General features: G+C 40.4%; 1 protein-coding gene across 11 annotated transcripts in view; it reads left to right on the forward strand.

Moving 5' to 3' along the window:
- LDB3 (LIM domain binding 3) overlaps positions 1–20,470 on the forward strand; it is a 214,581-nt gene that overhangs the window by 750 nt on the left and 193,361 nt on the right. For 10 of the 11 annotated variants that reach the window (XM_039546802.1, XM_039546805.1, XM_039546807.1 and 7 more), the window contains exon 1: positions 9,939–10,045. The exons of the other annotated variant lie outside the window; for it this stretch is intronic. The gene's annotated coding sequence lies outside the window, so the exon portion shown is untranslated. Of the gene's footprint in view, positions 1–9,938; positions 10,046–20,470 lie in introns of those variants that run through there. 11 annotated transcript variants of the gene reach the window in all.

The raw sequence follows: 20,470 nt of genomic DNA on the forward strand, positions 1-20,470 counted from the left end.
GGCTCCCAAATTGCAGGGTGAGGGCATGAGGACCTGAAGGGGATGCACTGAAGGGCCAGTGTTAACAGGGGGCTCTGTCCAGCAGAGGAAGTGGCCAGTTCTCTGTACAGGCTCCCTACCTGTCTTGCTCCCCTACTGGCACAGTTACCAACTGGCTTCTCTGCTGGGGAGGCTGGCAGGGACTCTGCAAGCAGGGAGCAGACTGTATGCTGTGAGTATTGTCAAACAGAACCCCCTCCTGACTCCAGTCCCTGGCCATTCTGCATGGCCCCAAGGACAGAACCCCATCTGCTTCCCCTGTCAGAGTCTGCATGGGGGAAGTCTATGGGGCTATACTGATGGGTCAGGGTAAGGAGGGGTTTGTATCTGATAGGGGGCCAGTACTTACGGGTGTAGCCTTCTGCTCCCGACCCTTCACCATCACCCTTCACCACAACACTGCTCACTTCCCCTACACAGGGGGGAGTGAGACAGGCAGGGAACCAGGTCCTGGCAGTGAAGACGACCCAACCACTGCAGAAGGTTTCCTCAAGCGCTGCATAGTGAGTACCTACCCCCATGGTTAGCAGGCACTCCTCCTGCTACCAGCCACTGTGGGTACTGGGCACCCTCTGCCCTTAGAAAGAGTGGAGCACAGAATCTCTGAAAAGGGGCTCACCAAAAAAGTTTCAGAACCTGTTCTGTAGAGTATTCAGTGACATTACTTTTAGGGCTGAGTGGGCTGCCACTATGGCACTTCTAAGTCCTTCTGGCCTGAGGATTTTGAGCCCAGGTTTCCCGAGTGGTCATGAAGAGCCCAAAGTTACTTGGCTGGCCCTGCAAAAGCTTGTATTATTGGAGCCTCCAATAAACTTGTGTAATAAATTCATGTAACTTTCTTTTAGCTACTGTGAAAGAAATGGGGCAGTTGAGAGACTTTTCCTTACATGGTGTTCCTTTCACTCTTCCCTTCATTCCGCCTCCTGCACAAAACATTGCGAAGTGCAAATTACATGGGCAATTTGTTAATTCCTGTTTGCTCTTATGTGATTTATACCTTTCTCATCTGAGCATCAAGATATTGCTGATCTTCTTTCCTCTCTGCTGCACAGAAGGAAAAGCAATCTTTCTGCACACCTTTTGAATTGGAAAAGTTTACTACTTGGAAGAACAAAGCTAACTGAAGTGTTAAAGCTGTCAGTATCTTAGGCATCAACGGCTGAAGAAAATTGTGTGGTTCCTGTATTTGATGGACCAGAGGTTTTAGTCACTTAGGTTTGTCTCACCTGATCCATAGGATTTTTTTACCCTTTCATATAGTGATGGGGCTGAGCCACAAAATTTGGACCAGATTTTAAATATCCTAAAATTGAGATTGGGTTTTGAGCTGGGATTTTGCTTTTGTTCATGGCATATAAAGGATAAGTGATATGCCCAAAGTTACACAGCATGTTAGCATCTCAACCAGGATTAACATGCTGCCTCAAAAGTCCATGTCTTGCCTGGGAGGCACATTGGCATAATGGATTAGTCACTCAACCTCTGAGCCTCAGTTTCCCCCAGAGTTGTCTGATTTAAATAAAAAAACAATTTAAATAACCGATTTTAATCTTGATTTAAAGCAGCAAGCATGACATCTTGATTTAAATAATTGATTTTAATCTTGTTTTACATACGTACTTTTTAGTTATTTACCTAACAAAAAGTTTATTCCTGTTGATTGGTAACCATTAAAACATATTGATTTGCAACTTAAGTATAGTTTTTACACTATATTTTAAACATCTTTTTGCTAACTAGGAAGATATTATATATATATATATATATATATAATATATATATATATATAATATATATATTATATATATATATATAGTAAAACTATACTTATATATATATAATATATATATTATATATATATATAAGTGTAAAAACTATACTTATATATATAATATATATAATATATATATTATATATATATATATATATATATATATATATATATATATATATATATATGCAGTTATGTTGCTTAAATATTCACATTCTTGGTTTTTAGATTTTTGTATTATGTTAGAAAATGGTTAATGATACATTTCTTATTTGATTAATTTTTTATTTATGATTTGTGTCAAGCAATGTATGGATGAAAACTGGAATTCAATTAAAAAAGCACTAAAACATCATTTACAAATTTTTCATTTGTCAAATAAAACTACCTTAAAACATAAGGAAAAAAATTGATCAAACACATTTTTGCATTTAAAACTAACTGCAAAGCAAAGGTACTATTTTATGTAGTCGCTGAATTGAAGTGATTGTTTCTTATCACCATGTCCTTCAGGGTTTTAGAACTGGTAGATCTCATCCTCTCAGACCTAATTTTTATTCATAGAATTAAAAAGGAAAAGAAGCTTTCCTTCTTTTCCAACTCCCAATTAGTTTCTTAACTTTAAATGAACTAGTCATTGAACTGAACTAGTTGAATAAACAGAAATGAAAAAAATGTTCTTTCTGCACTGCCAAAAGAAACTACTGCTATCAAAAGCTGCTTTAGCACTTAAACAATCTTTGATTCCAGGTGCTAAGCCAGTGACTGACACTAGTTCAGTGGTTTAACTTTCTTTAAAAGTTTGGCAGCAAATGTAATGCTTAATTATTTTATTTTATTTTGGTATTTAATTTAATTGATTTTAATAGATTATAAACATTTAGGCCTTAACACAGGCTTTCATAATTTCAAATTTAATTGGTTTATTTTTAATAAGAAAAATGTCTTTTTTTTAATTTAAATTTAAATTAAACATTTTAAATAAAAAAGGGCTAATGATAGATATGTAGTAGATGGGAGTTATGTGAGACATAATTGGATAATGTTTGGAAAGTACTTTACAAACATGTGGGAGCAGATTTTAGGATGTTAGGCTTCTGGCCTGCACTCATTCTTTACCACATACTTGTATGTTTAGATCAGCTCAGTTGAATAGGCAGTTAAATACCATGTATGTGTGCTTCACAGTACACACTTTTGGTTGAAAGTTAATGCTGTTTCTTACTGCATGTTGCCATGGCATGCTTTCAAAGTTCAATAGATTTCATATTTCAAAACCATTTTCCCCCCAAAACTTCTGTGAGTATATATAACTCAGGGACTATGCATGTGACACACTTTAAGTTTGAAGTTTCTGCTGTTTTTTGACTTGGAAAGAATTAATAATTTAGGTTTTATATTGGTAAATATTGGTTGCTCAGCATTTTCTTATTATTTTGCTCTGTCTCATAACTGAACACTCTAGTTGAAGCAGTTTACCATGAAATGCAATGGATTTTATGTCACTGAACATTTAAAATCAAGACTGGGTGTCTTTCTATAGATATACAATAGTTTATGGACAAGTTATTGGGGCTAAATGCAGGAATTACTGAGTGAAAGTCTATTATGCAAGAGCTCAGACTAGCTGATCACAATGGTCCCTTCTAGCCTTTAAATGAATGAAAAATGGAAGATTTTGGCCAAATTATAATAGAAATCAGCTGCAGGCAGAGACATATCATGGAAAATTTCAGTACCAAAGATAAAGGTTTTAGAAAGTTATGAAGCCATGAAAATGGTTAACAATGGAAACTGTTCTGCAACATTAACTAAAGTGGGCACAATCAGCAAGTCCTATAATACACTCACATTTCCATTAGTCCTTCTTTGACAAATCAGTGTCATGTCACCTTTATTTCAAACCTCTGTAAACTATTTCAGTTTGATTTGTCATATTGTCCAAAAAAATCAGTTTGCAGCATGTTCATTAGGGCTCATGCTAGATTGTGACAGCCTGCCTGTATACAGTACTGTGACCTTTTAATCTAACCATAAGCATCCAGGAACTGTTCCAAAAGGATTTATTACAACACAGCTCCTCTATCTATAAATTGTTCAGGCAGCTCTATCTCAAACTGTTGGATTGCCTTAGGGTTTAATTCAGTGCCATGTTCTGAGGCTTAAATTCCCATAGCTAGAGCTGAGGAGCCTATATGAATGATAAAGATTTGAACCACAGCAGTTAAAAATTGTTGCTTGTACTGTATAGTCATATGCCAAAGCTATAGCTGGAAATAATGAAAGAATACAAAGAGGGTAGGGAAGATTGGCTCACAGTGCTTACAAATTAATCCCTGGTGTATAATATAACTCCACTGAAGCGATGGTGAGATTAACCCTTTGTCTAGAACTGAATGAAGTTTTTAGACTGAATTTTTTTCAACAAAAATGCAGATTTGGTTACTGAAATTAATGTGTGCCAATTTTTACTGAACTGTTTTGGTCAAAAAAAAACTTTTTAAAAGTCAAAAAATGTTTGGTTTAGACAATTTTTAAAAACTAGATGGTCTGATTTTTCAATTTAAAACAACTTTTTGTTTCAAAATTTCCTTCATTTTATTAAAACAGTAAAAAACCTCAGAATTTAAATGCAACATTTTGTTTTCCCTGAAACTATTTTTCTTTCTTTTTTTTTTTTACTTTCACTGAAAACTTTGAAAAATATAATTTTTGGTTTGACCCAAAGTGATTTTTTTCAGAATTACCAGCAAACCAAAAAAGCTGTCATCCATCCAGCTCTATTTCTGTCCATTGCACTGTAGTTAGTTAGTTTGTAGGTTAATTTCTCTCCTCTGCCACAGCACAGTAGGTATAATTAAAAACAGAATGAAAGAATACCTCCAAGTGAGGAGGAGAGTGAGAGAATTAGGTTGAATCATCATTAAGTGGCTTGGTCTTATCCTGAGAGCACCTTACTCAGTGAATACCTCTGCTAGTGTCTTCTAACTGATGCTGGGTGCCAAATGTTACCTTGTATATACAATATTCTCTGTCCAATTCCGGTTGATGAGGCACATCACAACCATAGCTGTATTAGATCTAAATTGTCAGGCATAGATTTGGTTCTAGCCATGAAAATCTGTCCCCTCCCCTATTTAATAGTAAAGTTAATCAAAATATAACAGACTTGCAGTTATTGGCCCCGCTGGTGGCTTTAAGAGGGGGAGGAACAGGATGCTATCCTACAAATATCCCATGAGAGATAGCACATGGCAGTGGCCATTTTCCAGGGTTTGCTATTATTATTTTTAAATCATTATCTCCATCCCTGACTATCGCATACCAAAAGTGTTACTTTTCAGGCACTGTGAGAAAGGCAGTTTAGCCTGGTTCATGTGTCATATCTACAATGAGATCCAAAATTCTTGGAAAAAGTCTGGGTAATTCTTCCCATCCCCGGAAAATGTTTGCTGCAGATTATCATACTGAGTGCACTGGTGAAAGAGCAAAACATTTCTCAACTCTGGATTCTTAAAGTAAGGGCCTGTCTATACGGAGACTTAGTGTGTGGCAATCGGGGGTATAAATCTACAGCACACTAGCTTGCTGTGCACTAAGTGGTCTCATGGATCCTGCTGCCACACAGTTAAAGTTCCATTGTGTGCTTTGATATACTGCTGTTTAAGCTAGTGCACTGTAGATTCACACTTGACTTGCCACATGCTGCACTCTGTACAGATGAGCCTTCAATGTGCTGAGTGTTATGGTCCTGTAAGGTATTATACAGAGGTCACGACCAGTTTGTAATGCATGTTTTAAAAAGCCTTGGGTATTATTTTTAATGATCACATGATTTTAGTGTTCATGAAAAGTGCTCATGTCTGAGGTCCTTTCTCCACAGAAGAGGTACAGCATGGGCAGCAATAAAGCAATATTGTCAATATTACGATGTGCTTGGTCCCTCCAGCTTAAGGTTGACCTCTTTGAACTAGAGGATAGTTTACACTTCGGGCCCATGCAGTCATTCACCTCCCTGCTGAGTCTGCCAACAAGAGGGGGAGGAGCAATTAGTGCCAATTGTGATGCAGTTTGTGTGATAAGTGCTCCTGTCTACCGGGAGCCAGGCTGAGTCCAAGTCATTGCACAGAGGCCACCAAACTATCCCTTGTTAAAACTACAGCTGTCTGTCTATTAATATTTGTGCACATATGTTTGGTTACTTTCCTGCACTGAGATGGCACTTGTGAGACAACAGGGCACCAGAGAATTTTCTTATGGCTTTTGGGGTGTAATCTGGTGGTCTGAGGGCAGTTGTTAAAGCCAGAAATTTCCAGAGAGGAAACATGCTCTAGAAAGGAAGAATGATTCACAGGATAGGGTGCTAATCGCAGACATGGGCGCTTCTGGTTCAGTTCCTTCCTTCAGCACAGATTTCCTGTGTGTCCTTGAAAAAGTCACTTAGTCTCTCTGTGCCCCAGTTCCCTATCTATAAAATGGGAATAATAGTATTTGCCTACCTCATATGAAGATAGATACATTAAAGATTTGAGGCTCTTGGATACTGTGATAATAGGGTCCATATAAATACTTAAAATAGATAGAAAGTTCTAATTCCAGGTCTGATACTGACTCCCTCTGTGACCTTGGGCAGATCACTTCACCTCTCTGTCCAAGTTCCCTCATCTATAAACAGGCATAGTATTGTTTACCTCACAGAGATATTTTAAGGCTTAATTTGTTATGAGACTGCTAAGTATTATATATATTATTGTGGTTACTGATTTTTGAAAAAGGTAAAAATTTAGATGTTTCTTTCCCCTATCCTGACACACATGAATCAGTCTTTATCTTAATAAAGATAAATGTACAGATTAATCAGCCATGAATTGTGATGTGAGAATTGGAAGGTCTCTAGAGAGAGATGAAATGGAAGGGATGGACGATGCCTGTCACTGCACAGATGGCAGACATATGCCACTAATTATTTACTGCCTCTATTTATTGGGGAAGCTGGATATCTAATTTAAATTTCAGTGAATTCCTGTTTTCTGTTTACATCTGCAATTGGAGTATCAGAATGTATTTTGTAGACAACACATTGACATTTAGAGACGAACCCAGGGGAGTTTGGGTTGTAAACTGCACTTCAGTGCTTGGGTTCATTTCTACTGAGAATCCACCTTGACTTTCACTTAAATAATGGTGTCTTGATGTCATACCAGGTCTTGGGATGTAATGTCAAGGGTGCAGCTCAGTGAATTGACAGAGATTTCCAATGGAGATTACAGTATTTGACCTCCTCCTCTTTCATTTGTAAGGAAAACTCTAAGAAGTCAGTAGGTAATAGCTGTTATACAGAAATCAAGTAAAACATTAAGTTGTCATATGGGCAATATTACAAATGCATCTTTTGGAAAAGTGTATGGTGAGCAAAGATTGTTGCTAAAACTGATGCAATCCTATGGTAAAAGTGTAAAAGTAATAAATGTAGGTGTGCTGGAGTTCTTCATCTCATTTACAGCAAATCTGAATATCCTCTGAGTTTCATTTTGACTTGTTTTGCAAAATAAAATCATTTGTAAAACTCTAAAATATTAGATTCCTTCTTTTATGGGTCGGTTTGGCATTATTCGGTAACTACGCCATATGACCATTTGAGTCAGCCTATGCATTGGACACATCTGTGGTCCTGTTTTTAAAGAAATTCCTTGCATTCTTTAATCAATAGGGAAGTGAAGATTGTGAGTTGGTTTGAGTCAGTTTATTCATCATTCACAAACGGAAGAGCAGACCATTGAACCTTATACTTTCTGCACTTAGCACTGGGTAGAAGATACTGGGAATCATTATTGTTATTAAAGTGCTAAGCACTGTACATGATAACTTGGTAAAAGCCAAGCTTTTCTGTCCTTTCTAAAAACTGAATTTAATGCTTATTATGAAATGTGACCTATTGATAGCATTGGAGACTGAAAAGCTTCATTTATTAGAACTTGTATAGTATGTGCAAATGGCAGTGCACATATTGTACCTGATACCCAATCACCGCTGAGAGTGAGTCTAGATTGTTATCAGTGCTGCCCATTCAGTCCTTGTTCTCTTAGGGTGCCGGCTGATGCAATTTGTGATCCAAACACTTGACCACTAGGAAGTGGACCAAGTCATTTCACATACTTTAGAATTTTTCAACTTGTCTTTAGTTGAATCAGTGAGCAAGGACCAAAATTCTCCTATGCCATTAAACTAATCCCATGAGCCATCCAAAACATATACACGTGAGCATTTTTTACAGAGTCAGAGATGAGTTATGAGTAAAGACCATTCAGACGGGTAAGACAGTCCAACCACTTCTCAAACATGTCTACCTCAAGACTGGCTACCAGGGCAAATTTGCAGCCACCTGTCCTTGCAGAGCCACCAATGACCTCTGCCACAGAACTGCATGTTGCTAAAAGTCGGTTGTAGAATTTTACATTTGGGATCCTACATCTAATCTTTAATGCACTCATCACCTGTATTCATAATTAAAAAGCACAAATTTAATCTGATAGGACCATGTTTTCCCGACCATTCACCGTTTATGCTATTTTACATGGACAGTTCTTGCTATTTTTCCAGGAGAGCCACTTGTGGTCACCCTGCAGCTTTTGTTGTTGAGGAAGGAATTGTGTGACATGATGGGGGAAGATAGAACTCCAGGGATGGCAAGGCATGTATTCACCCTGATCTTTACTAGCATGGGATTCCATTGCAAAAGGTCTACCAGTGAGAATGCCTGGCCTCTGACAGTTTTATCCTCAGCTTCATCAGGCATTACATTCCCCGTGATTACAACTGTTTTGGTGGATCACACAGAGCAAGAGAGAGCTCCACCCACTGAGGACTTTAAAGATTGGCACCAGTGTACCACTGAAGCTGAAGCCAGTGCAGAGCCCCAGGGTTATGTGTAATTTATATGGTTGTCAGGATCAGACCCAAATAAAGGGTCAGATTCTACCCTCATTATTCCTATGCAATCCTATTGAAGGAAATGGAATTGGAATGGCATGGGTGAAAATAAGGACCTAATCTTGTCCAGACTATTTTCACTTCTTCTCTTGTCCAGCGTTGGGAAGTTTGTTGGCACACAAAGGAAGTGGGTTAACATTAACCAAACCTTCTTGAACCCCAAATACAGGTTCATTTGAGAGAGGTGCAAAAATTTGGATATATTCTTATTTTATTTGGACTTTTCTTGTCCCTCAAAAAAGGAGAAGCAAATATAAACTAAAGCAGTGGAATTTTCAAAAGCACTCAAAAATGGCCTCCCTCTGCTCCCATTAAAGTTAAAAATTTCTATCGACTTCAGTGGGGATAGAATCAGGCCAATGCTGAGCTCTTCTGAAAATCTCACTTAACATGTTCCTAATCATTCAAATCGTGATGCCAAAATTGTTATAACTTTCCTCTTACAAAGGTCTCTGAGAATGATGCACTCAAAAATCTTAGTGGAAATTGAAGGATGCCGTCAATAAGATTAACAATGAAAATTAAAGTTAATTTCATAATTGGATTGTGTACATAGGGTACATGTTTGCTTATAGCCGGCATGCATTTTCCTCAGCCAAAACTATTGGAGTGTCAGTCCTGCTCTATTTCTGCATGTAGCAGAGAATTCCTTCTGCCTGTACCTCCCCTTTCCCCCCTGAATCTCAAACTCACAGAGGTTTCATAGAATTGGTACATTTCATTTCATCAGCTGGAAACAACTACTGTGGCAGGTATATGTCTATTTGTCAATTCTTACTCATGCGAGTAGTTACATTTAAGCCAGTGTGGGGCTACTCACATGAATAACAGTTGCAGTTTGGATTTAAGGGTAACATGATCAGCACCTGCTGACTACCCAAGTCAACTGTCCCTATTTATTTTTGGGTGAAATGTTTATTTTGTTCCCAAAAAAGTTCTCCCAATGAAATGGAGTGAAAATATGTGTTCCAGTTCCCCCACCCCAAACTGTAGATTCTGAATGTTGGCCAGTATGTGGCCAAAAGGTAAAAACTAACCAAGTTTAAAGCAAACAAACTCTCTAAAAACATTTTAAAAGAAATGTGGCACTGTGGCTTTAAGAGATCCACCTTAAGCAAGCTCACCCCCCCCCCCCTTAGCCTGAGTGGACTACGTCACTGGGGATGCAAGGATCAGATAAATCTGCAGCTGGAGCAACAGGAAAGCCACGAGAGTACCAGAGGACATCTGCAGAGCTACTCCCAGGTAGAAGTGACTAGCACGTCTCTATCTAAGCATTGCCAACTGTCTAGCTACACTAATTCTTTTCCTAGTAACCAAGGGCTTTTCCTTACTACTTTGCACTTACTGCATGTTGTTTCTATCTCTTGCTGATAGTTTTCTTCCTTTTCCTTTCAGAATGGAGCATGCTAATTTTATTTACTGAGGCTGCTGTCATGTTTGCATTTCATGCATATGCCTGTTGGGGTATTTAATCAGTCTGATGTGCTAGCTGGGATTTACTTCAGACCATTTGTTCACTAATCACATAGGATCAGCTGTTCGGTTCTCCCCCCCCCCCCCCTCCGCCTCCAAAGCACACAGGTCACCCAGTATTCAACAGAGGTTGTTAGCAGCCAGCACATCATTCCTTTCTCCCTCCTTCCCCTCAACAAACCAAAAACTACTTTTAAGCCTCATTCTACATTTTATCATTTTATTTTTCTAATTAGTTGTATGCTAGGGGATGTGTTTGTGATACACTTGGAATAATCCATTTGTATTTGCCAAACTATCTTTAAATTGCTTCTGAGCTAGTCTCAAAAAATGTTTTTAAACCTATATTCTACAGCTAGTTAGCAAAATATATTCTATTATTTGTTAATATGACCCATCTTGAGGTTTTATTCATGAAAGCAATAAGCTGATACAATTTAAATTAATGTACATTAACAAAAAATCTGCAGTCTTTTGTCCACTTTTTTGGGGTGCCAATGTTAGTTTAAAAGTCAATTTGTTTTAAAGCATCTCCAGCAGCAGCATACTTTCTATACATCCCTCTGTGAAGATCTGCGCCATTTAAATAGTGCGTAACTTCTATATTGCATGATATTCATGGGTTAAATGATATAGCTATAGGTATGTGAATTAAAGCTGGATGTACATACTGAGAACCCAGGATCCAAACTGATAGTACTATTTCAAACCTTTTTCTAATGCTAAATGATGCAAGAAAATAAATATACGTGCTGATTATGCATACGTAGTTTCTCTGTGATACACATCTGCTCTTTTCATGTTATTTGAGGCATTAGATCTAACAAAGCTTGGCGCTCCAATTAATCAAAGATTTATGCTGGCATCAAGTAGAAATGCATTACAATGTCATAACACTAACATGGCTGAATGTAACATTCCCAAACTGCTGACCATTTAAGCAACTGTGGCTGGACTTTATTATGAGGAAAGCCTAACAGTTTCTAACTGCTTTCCTTTTTCTGCAACAACAACAACAAAAAAAACCCTCAGAAAAAACACTGGAATTGGAACAGCATAGAAAAACATAAGGTGAAAACTCCAAGTCTGCCCAGAGATTGGGTATAGTACACCCTAGCCAATGGAAGGCTGTTGCCATATGCACAAGTAGCATATATAATTTGTAAATTAGCTGTGTGCAAAGTGGGTTGCCATGTATTTTTATAAAATATCCTTAGACAGTAACATTTTTCTTTATTGGTAGACATTACCAAAAACGAAAAAGGCTTTGGTGTTCAGCATGTAAAAGCTGGTGGGCAAGTTGTTTGAATATTGGTCTGAATTGATCATTTTGGGATCTGACCATCAAAATAAAATTTGTTCAGTTTATCTGCCTCTGAAGGTGAAATAGTTTAAAGGCCTCGTGTCACCAAATCATAGTGGAATACATTATGAATGATTGCAAATGAATGTACAGATTATACTCTTCCTAGATATAAGACCAATCTTGTTATGGCTCAGGTGCCCTTGACTCCGTTTGTTTTGAAACCCATGGGAGTAGATGGTGCTCAAACTCAGTATTTGGTCCCATATATTCTCATTTTATTAAACTGTTTAGAGTAAATCCTAGTAAAACATTTTCCAAAAGACCAGGCCTAAGAAAGTATTGTCTCTACACTGGGAGGGGAGAGGGGTTGTGGAAATCAATCTAAGTTATGCAACTTTAGCTACATGAATAACATAGCTGAAGTCGACATACTTAGATCTACTTACTGCATTATCTTCACTGTGGTAAGTCGAGGGTTGACGCTCCCCCGTTGATTCCGCCTGTGCCTCTCACTCCGGCGGAGTACTGGAGTCAATGGGAGAGCGCTCAGTGGTTGATTTATCGCATCTAGACTAGACTAGACATGATAAATCGACCCCTGCTGGATCGATTGCTGCCTGTCTATCCAGCAGGTAATGTAGACAAGCCCTTAGTACTGTAGCATTTGGTAGAGTACTCTTACGTGAAGATCTTACTGCTTCCTGGTTTTGGACAGAAGGCCAGGTAGTTAGCTCTTCATGTAGCATTTCCATTTCCAGAGTCTCCCAAAACAAGGAAGTATCCAGAGGCATAGAAATTAAAACTAAGAACCATCCAAGGTATGTTTGAATATGAAGTAAGCTTTGTGTCCTGGGTCTACTAGTGGATTGCAGTTCACATCACAAGTGGCCATCACAGCTGGCCCAAATTGGGAAGCTTGATGGAATTCTCAATACAGAAGTTGTGACTTAACTACCCACTCTCACCTGTAGTAGTGGGTCATCTGAGTGAGGAACAAAGCATATTGGTAGGGCCATGGAGGTAGACTCACATGACTGCTGCCATGTGGTACACGTTCTCTGGATAAGTAAGGGTCCCCAGGACTGTCACTCTGACACTCCTCATGAAGTGTTTGTTTGTTTTATTTATTTTTAAAACTCCTCTGGATCTCCAAGGAGGTTCAGGTTTTTATCATTATTCTTTTGATGAAGTTTGAGTCAGTTACTTTATCTGGACCATTTTCACTTCCCTTAATACTGAGGCCCCAGTTATAAACACGTTAATCTTACGCATTTGATTATCTAGCATTATATAGGCAAACCTCAGCTTGATAGAGGTTCAGGGGACTTTAAGAGTGTCTAAACTCCACAGGCCTAATGCTAAGCTCTATTGAGGTTCCTGAACCCCACTTAGGAGCTTGGCAAGTACTATAGCCTGAAATACCACTCCTACGGGATCTGATCTGCACTAACTGCAGCCATGGGAAACATAACTAACCTTTGGTTAAACCAAAGGTTTGGAATATCTGGGATTACTGTAACAGAACATCATACTTAAAACAGGAATATTAGTATACTGGATTGATTTCCCCCAAATAGATGTGTGGGTGAGTGCAACTAACCTAATCACTTGCTTTAATGATTGGATGTATTAAATATTATTGTCCTCATTTGACAAATAATACTGAGGCAAAGAGACATTGAAGGCTTAATTTGAAGACATTCAGTTTACCAAGGGGATTATCAAACTAGAAACAGTAGCTTCTCTGAAGCCCAATTGGTACATTATCTTAAGCAGACCACATGAAAGCTCACTGAGGCCACGATCTTTCAAACTGCTCCACGTACACTATGTTCTGCATAGGCACAGAGCTCATTACAGGATCGGAGCCTAAGTCAAGTGTCAACCAACCTACCTCTGATGTAAATCTCGTGGAGATTCTTAATCTTATAGATCAGTGGTTTTCAAACTTTTTGCTGGTGACCCAGTTAAAGAAAATTGTTGATGCCTGCAACCCAACAGAACTGGGAAAGAGGGTCTTGGAGTGTGGGAGGGGCTGGGGGGGTTGGAGTGTGGGAGGGGATCAGGGCTCTGGGCTGGGGGTACAGGCTCTAGGGTGGAGCCAGGGATGAGGCGTTTGGCATGCAGGATGGGGCTTTGGGTTTTGGGGGAGCTCAGGGCTGGGGCAGGGGATTGGGAGGCGGAGTTGGGCTGTGGGCTTACCTTGGGTGGCTCCTAGTCAGCGATGCAGCAGGGCTGCTAGGACAGGCAGGAAGCCTACCTTGGCACCGCGGACAGTGCTGCGTCCCAGAAGTGGCCAGCAGCAGGTCCAGCTCCTAGTCAGAGGCGTACACGCTGCTCTCGCCCACAGGCACTGCCCCCCCCAGCTCCTATTTGTCAGGAACCGGCCAATGGGAGTGCAGAGCCAGTGCTCGGGGAGGGAGCAGCGCACGGAGCCCTGTGGCCCCCCTGCCTAGGAGCCGGACCTGCTGCTGGCTGCTTCCAGGGCGCAGCACCGTGTCGGAAAAGGTAGGGACTAGCCTGCCTTAGCTGGGCAGCATCGCTGACGGGACTTTTAATGGCATGGTTGGCGGTGCTGACCAGAGCTGTCGCGACCCAGTGTCTTACAGTCTGTGACCCAGTACTGAATCACGACCAACAGTTTGAAAACCACTGTTATAGATGTTACAATTTTGTTATCACAGTAATGTTCAGGGTACAAATTCACTACTGCATATGAAATATACAGGATGAGCAATGTGACCAAGTTGAAGTAATCATAGAAACCTTATCACTTGGAATTTCTGTGACTTGATTAGTGCTCACTTCCTCAATCTTAACTCTGCATTGATGCTAGGTTTTTGTCTTTCCATTTAGTTGATAGTAATGTACTTCCAAGCATTCAGTCATCACTTTCCTCAAGCTCTTTCTTTATAGTACAACAACGTAGTATCCTAGCATTTACAAATTGTTTCCTCTACTCTAATGAATGTGCCATTAATTGTCAAACCATCGCCCGGTTCTATTCTGAGCCATTACTTTGAGGTAGCCATTCTCCCCCTTGCACGTGAGATACATTAGTGTCCATGTTAGAATATCATTGTTACCTTTATGGTTGCATCTCCTCTGTGACATGAATTTACAGCTGTTTTTATCAATTAACTGCTGGCCAACACTGGTGGGACTTGCTGAACTCTGGATAATCCTTCATTTTGATATGGGAAGAGAAAATTTAATTCTATTCCCTGATATTTTTTTTTGAATGTTGCTAAGTCTGTGACCTTCTCGTCTAATTAAACATAGTTACTATCTACATATGTCTCATTTTTAGGGGAAGTCTAAGCTGAAGAATGTGGGAGAGGAGGTCACCATTAAAGATAGTAAATGCCACCTTCTTGGGCAAAATAAAAGACTTTGAGAAAGATGCTCTTTATAGTGATATAAAGGAATATTAAGAAACTAAAACAGGCTGTAATTAAGTCGTCAGAGGTTTTTGACAAGAACAAGGCTGTTATGTAGAATAGTTTATTACATCATCAGGTTTCCTAAAGTGCTTTACTAAGTTCTAAGTTAATGTGATGAGGTATAAAAACCCAACACTAGGACGGAAGGGGTTAAAGGACAGTACTGGGCCCAACTAGCACTGTCCCTCCAACCCTGCAGAGCATGCTCCAGTTGGAGATGGGGTTGAAAAGGGAGCAACCAAGCTCTGAAGGCTGCAGAGGAGTACACACCTATCCTGAAGGCTCTTGCCAAAAGGGGCTAAAGATGCCTCCCTGAAGTGCCAGGACTGTGCAATGAGCCTGGTTGGGATTGATGGTTTGGTTACATTTTCATTTCTTTTTCCTTATCTGGGACCAGAAGTGGAGGGAAGTAGTGATAGGAAGTGACCCAGGGAGGGTAGCTCTGAGGTTGCCCTCTTTTCTCCCCCCCCCCCCCCCCGGAGGTCAAATGCTGCTGACCTTCTTAGGACCTTGGGTAAGAGCCTGGTGGAGTGGTGGGCCTGGGCTCCCCTATCATTGCCCCAGTGAGTGGATGCTAACCACTAGGCCTCACAGCCCACTGAGGACCCTATTACAGTTACATACTAGTGGTAATGACTTGCTGCTGGGATGGTACACAATGCAGCAACCTAGTTGTCTCTCTCTGCCCCAAATTTTCCCTATGGGCTTATGGGTCTGATTTTCCTCCTCCCTGCCCTGTCGATGTGTTGAGCACCTGCATTTCCCATTGACTCCAGCAGTCGCTGGGTCTTTGAAAATCAGACACCATATGATCAGCACAGAGGGTGGCGGAATTTATTTCATTTGGAGTGACACTCATGACTGCATATAACTGGCTGTCACACCACTAGTCCTCTGCTCAAGATGCAAGAATATGCACAAAACAAGCACCATCTGTACTGCAGGACTTCACAGTAAACCTGGTAATATGACTATAGCATGAAGAGCTCTGGCTGCTATAGCAGCTCACTATGTGGCACAAGGCTTAAATGGAGGAATGGCAAGGAGAAGGGAACAAGAGGGGTAGGTTAGGCTTAGTTAGTGGGGAGGGAAAAGGACACAGTAAAGGGGGGGCAGGGAAATGAGCATTCTGTAATCTCTTCTCTCCAATGCTGCTATTGGTACAGTGACTGTGTGGGCAAACATGGAAACATAATTCACGCTGCCTTGGGCATTAGATCCTGTTGTACTGAAAGGGAATGTTGTCCAGGGCAGAAGAGGTATTCCTTATAGGCTCCCTGAAAATGCCAAGCTATCTTGAACTTTAACATGGATATGGAGAACCACCAAAGAAATAGGCATAAGTGACCTCAGTTTAACAGTGTCTGAATAAGTGGCGTCTTTTATTTCTCAAACAGTAATCTGAACAGAGGTAGCCATTCAGGGATTTTATTCAGGTATTTTCCTATCCTTTTAAAGACATTTTTGTAAACATAATTTGCTTTCTTTTATCTGATTGATTAAATAGTACAGACTTTACAGCTGTCCTCAGAGTTATGTTTCATAAACTGTAACATTAATTTAATGATTTTAATTCCTTTTCCACAGCAGTATCTAATGCAGTGAGTCAGTGACTGAGTAGTTTATGCACTTACCAGAAGGGCCGAGTGGCTAAGGCATTGGCCTTAAGATCCAATGGATGTGTATTTGTGGGGGTTCAAACCCCACTTCTGGTAGAAATGTTCTTTTGACAGAACAAGGAGTAATGGTTTCAAGTTGAAGTGGGGGAAGTTTAGGCTGGATATTAGGAAAAACTTTTTCACTAGGAGGGTGGCGAAGCACTGGAATGGGTTACCTAGGGAGGTGATGGAATCTCCTTCCTTAGAGGCTTTTAAGATCAGGCTTGACAAAGCCCTGGCTGGGATGATTTTTGGGGATTGGTCCTGCTTTGACTAGATGACCTCCTGAGGTCCCTTCAAACCCATCCTCTCATATAGTGATCCACAGAAGGAAAATGTTGAAGAACCATAGTAATGAGACACTAAGTTACTGTGTACCTGGCCTAGTGCTACATTGACATTGCTTAGATCTTGTTCACACAAATAGAATTCTAACATCAAGAGATGGAAGTGACCTAGTATGTTATCTGCTTCATACCTCTCCACATCACATGAAAACACACAGCAACAGATCTTTCTTTGAAGATCATGCTCTGAAACTTGTCACAAGTTCACAGGCGGGGAAGAAGTAGAAGGCCATAAAGTCTCACTCGTTTTTGTCACTATTCTAATAAATTAGTGTGTTAAAGTATTTGACCACTTTTGTCCATTATTTGACAATATTTGGTCAACTGATCAGTCAATTATTGTACCCCATATATATATAATATAGTACAAAAATAATATAAAGCCTGGAGCGGAAAACAGGGTTGGATTACTCCATAATTGCCTTATTCTGTACACCTACCTGAAACTCTCTGGTACAGACCACTGTTGGAGACAGAATACCAGCCAAATTGGACCATGGTCTGACCCATTATGCAGCTCTTATGATCATATATTACATACAGCAATATATTTTGGGCCCTTTGCAGCATGTTTTGGAGGTATCTACCTTGCATTTGGGTTGGAGTAAATTCTATTATTGGAGTATTATCAGTGGTAACTCAGGGCAGCATTTGGACCTTTGGTAGGAAATACAGAGGTATGATTTAAGCCAACTCCTTACGAGCACATGATTAATCCCTGTTGTACAAATTGCTCTTCTGACAAACTGCCAAAATAAGCCTGAACATGAATACTTTTCTTCTTTACCCAAGAAATACTAAATAGGACAGTGGTGGTGGTTTGCTTTCTCTAACCTCTCTACTGCATTTAGGATTTATGTTGTAGCAATAGTGACACTTGCAGACTGACCTCCTGTAGCAGGGTGGATTCCCTGCTCCGGGGTTTTAAGGGGTTTGAAAGCAGCTTGGCAGGGCTTGAGAGCTGCTACTCTCAAGCTGGGCTGATTGGGGAAGTAGCTGCAGCTGGGCCACACCCCAATCAGGCCACAGCTGGCCCCTATAAAAGGCTATGAGCCAGGAGCCCAGGCAGTCTCTCTCTGGCTATAGAGAGAGATGGGCCTGGCTGCTTAGGAGCTTGAGACTGGATACCTGAGTGCAGCAGGGCTGGGGAAGGCTGAGGAGCTGGGGAGCTCCAGCCTAGAAAGCCCCAGGCTGCGGCCTAGCAATGGGCCAACAGGTACTGTGGGTTGCAGAGGGCAACCTAGGGGTAGGCCAAGGCAGCAGGTCCAAACCCAACTTTCCCTGTGATGAGTAGGCTGATACTGCAGTCTGCCCCAGAGTGTGGGGCTAGACAATGACTGGCAGTAGCCAAATATTGAGGCAAGGTAGGGATAGAGGGTGGGGGTTCCCTGAGACAGAAGGGGAGACCCAGAGAGAGGTGGATCACCAGCCTGCAGAGGGTGCTCCAGGGCTGGACTGAGCTAACTTCAGAGAACAACCAGTAGGAGGCACTGCAGGGGTGAGTCGACCTGTTTACACCTCCCATCAACACTTATAATGAGCGGAAATCAGTTAAGTGCCTTTGATTGTCTCTAGTTTATCTGAGGACAGTTACGTTCTTTTTTTTTCACCAAAACACAAATAGGGATTACTTCAGTCATCAATCTGGGATGACAAGAAGGAACTATGTAGCTTCTTAGGAGGTGCAGCAAATGAAGAACATATTGTGCTAATTTGAAATTAAAGGGGAATATAGATAAACACAACGCAAGTACTGAAGTTGGAATGCAGACAGAATTTTGGAAATAACAAATAACCTTACTCCTGTAGAAAGTGCTATGGGACCTCTCTTCTTCAATGACCTGGACTAATTAAGTTTTCAATTTTTATGTTTCATTTGAAAGACAGCACCTGTAGCTGCATGGGTTCTGTAGTTTCTCGGAGGGAAGAGTGCCCTCTCTAACACCACGGTCCCCTGTACAGTATTACACTGCATTGTCAACACTAAGTAATTAGCCCAAGTGAGAGAGTAGTTGTTTAAACTTATGACCTTCTCATCCATAACTGATGGTGTTAATAAATGACTTGTTTTAGCACCAACAAGTGGGCCCTGCAGTGAGGTGGTGCTTAAATAAGCTGGTTTTGCGTTTTACAGAGAGTTTGGGCATGTCTACACTGCAGAGTAAGCCCAAGTCTGTGGGACTTGGCTTGTCGACAGTGTCTCCAAGCCTGTGCTGGAGTGTCTACACTGCATTGTAAACCTGGGTTTACAGTTGCTGGACTCAGGTTTCACAGCCGTGCTAACGTGTCAATACTGGACTACGCAAACCTTCTGACTCTAGTCTGCTCCTTGACCTGCATTCCCACTGCAAAATGACAGTGCTTGGACCCAAGTCACAGTGGGATCTACTTCCCCCAGCAGCGCCCTAGGACCTGAGTTCTGGCTGACCCAAGTTAGACTGATTTGTATGTGGATGGAAGTGGAGCATGGGCTCAAACTTGAGTCAGAACTTGGGTTTCATGTGCAGTGCAGACATACCCCTGGAGTCTAGCCATAGAAATGAATAAGCAGGTACAAACTGGGAGTCTCTTATAAATCTCCTCTTCCCCTTGAAGCCATGTCCACTTTGCTGCTGTGTTGATTTTAATTACCTGGGTATTGTGGGTTGGTTGTTCTGGGCAAGTAGAAGAGGTTATCTTCTCCATATGCCCAAGAGACAATTCCACCAGGGAGATGGTTTAGGATTTTAAACTAATATCCTGCCATACAACATGTCCTGTTGTCCATACAACCAATTTGTGATGCTTGTTTGCAATGTTCTTTTGCTGTTAGAAGCCATAGGTAGGAAGAAGCTTGCTAAAGTAGATAGGTTGATGCAAGGAAACATTTAACTAGTTGTTAGAACTTGGCACAGGGACTCAAATTATGTGAGCTGGGAACAGAACACAGAACTTCTCTAGATGTCAATGTCCTTCAGCAAAAAATAAGGGTAATAGTTACCTGCACCATATGGTGGTTGAGATATTTAATTTAATAATGTTTGCATACTGGCTTAATATTTTCTGACTTTTGCTAGAGAGCAAAATATTTTTTTTCTTTAAAATGTTCAAATTACTAAGAAATGAAGACAAATTATCAAACCTTCCAAAAATACACTTGGACACAGCACTGTTTTCTAGTTTGTCTTTAGCTACTCTTTTCTTAATTAACAATTCTTGTCACCTGACAGTAATATGATCAAAATGCTTTAGCTGTAGAGCTCTTTTCTAAATCAAAGGTGATTTTATGAAAAAACAATAAAAAGCCACTTCTGTTCCATGATAACAGAATAAACTATTTTTCCCTAGAAGAAGTAAAGGCTGTAGAAACAAGGGACAAGCATCTTTTCATGAATTGGTGGGTGTATGGGGCAGATATTTTTTCCAGTGCTGCAGCAAATTTTCTAGCTTACCAGGTCAAT

Source organism: Mauremys reevesii, linkage group 7 (genome assembly GCF_016161935.1).
Source record: "Mauremys reevesii isolate NIE-2019 linkage group 7, ASM1616193v1, whole genome shotgun sequence".
Lineage (NCBI taxonomy): Eukaryota > Metazoa > Chordata > Testudines > Geoemydidae > Mauremys > Mauremys reevesii.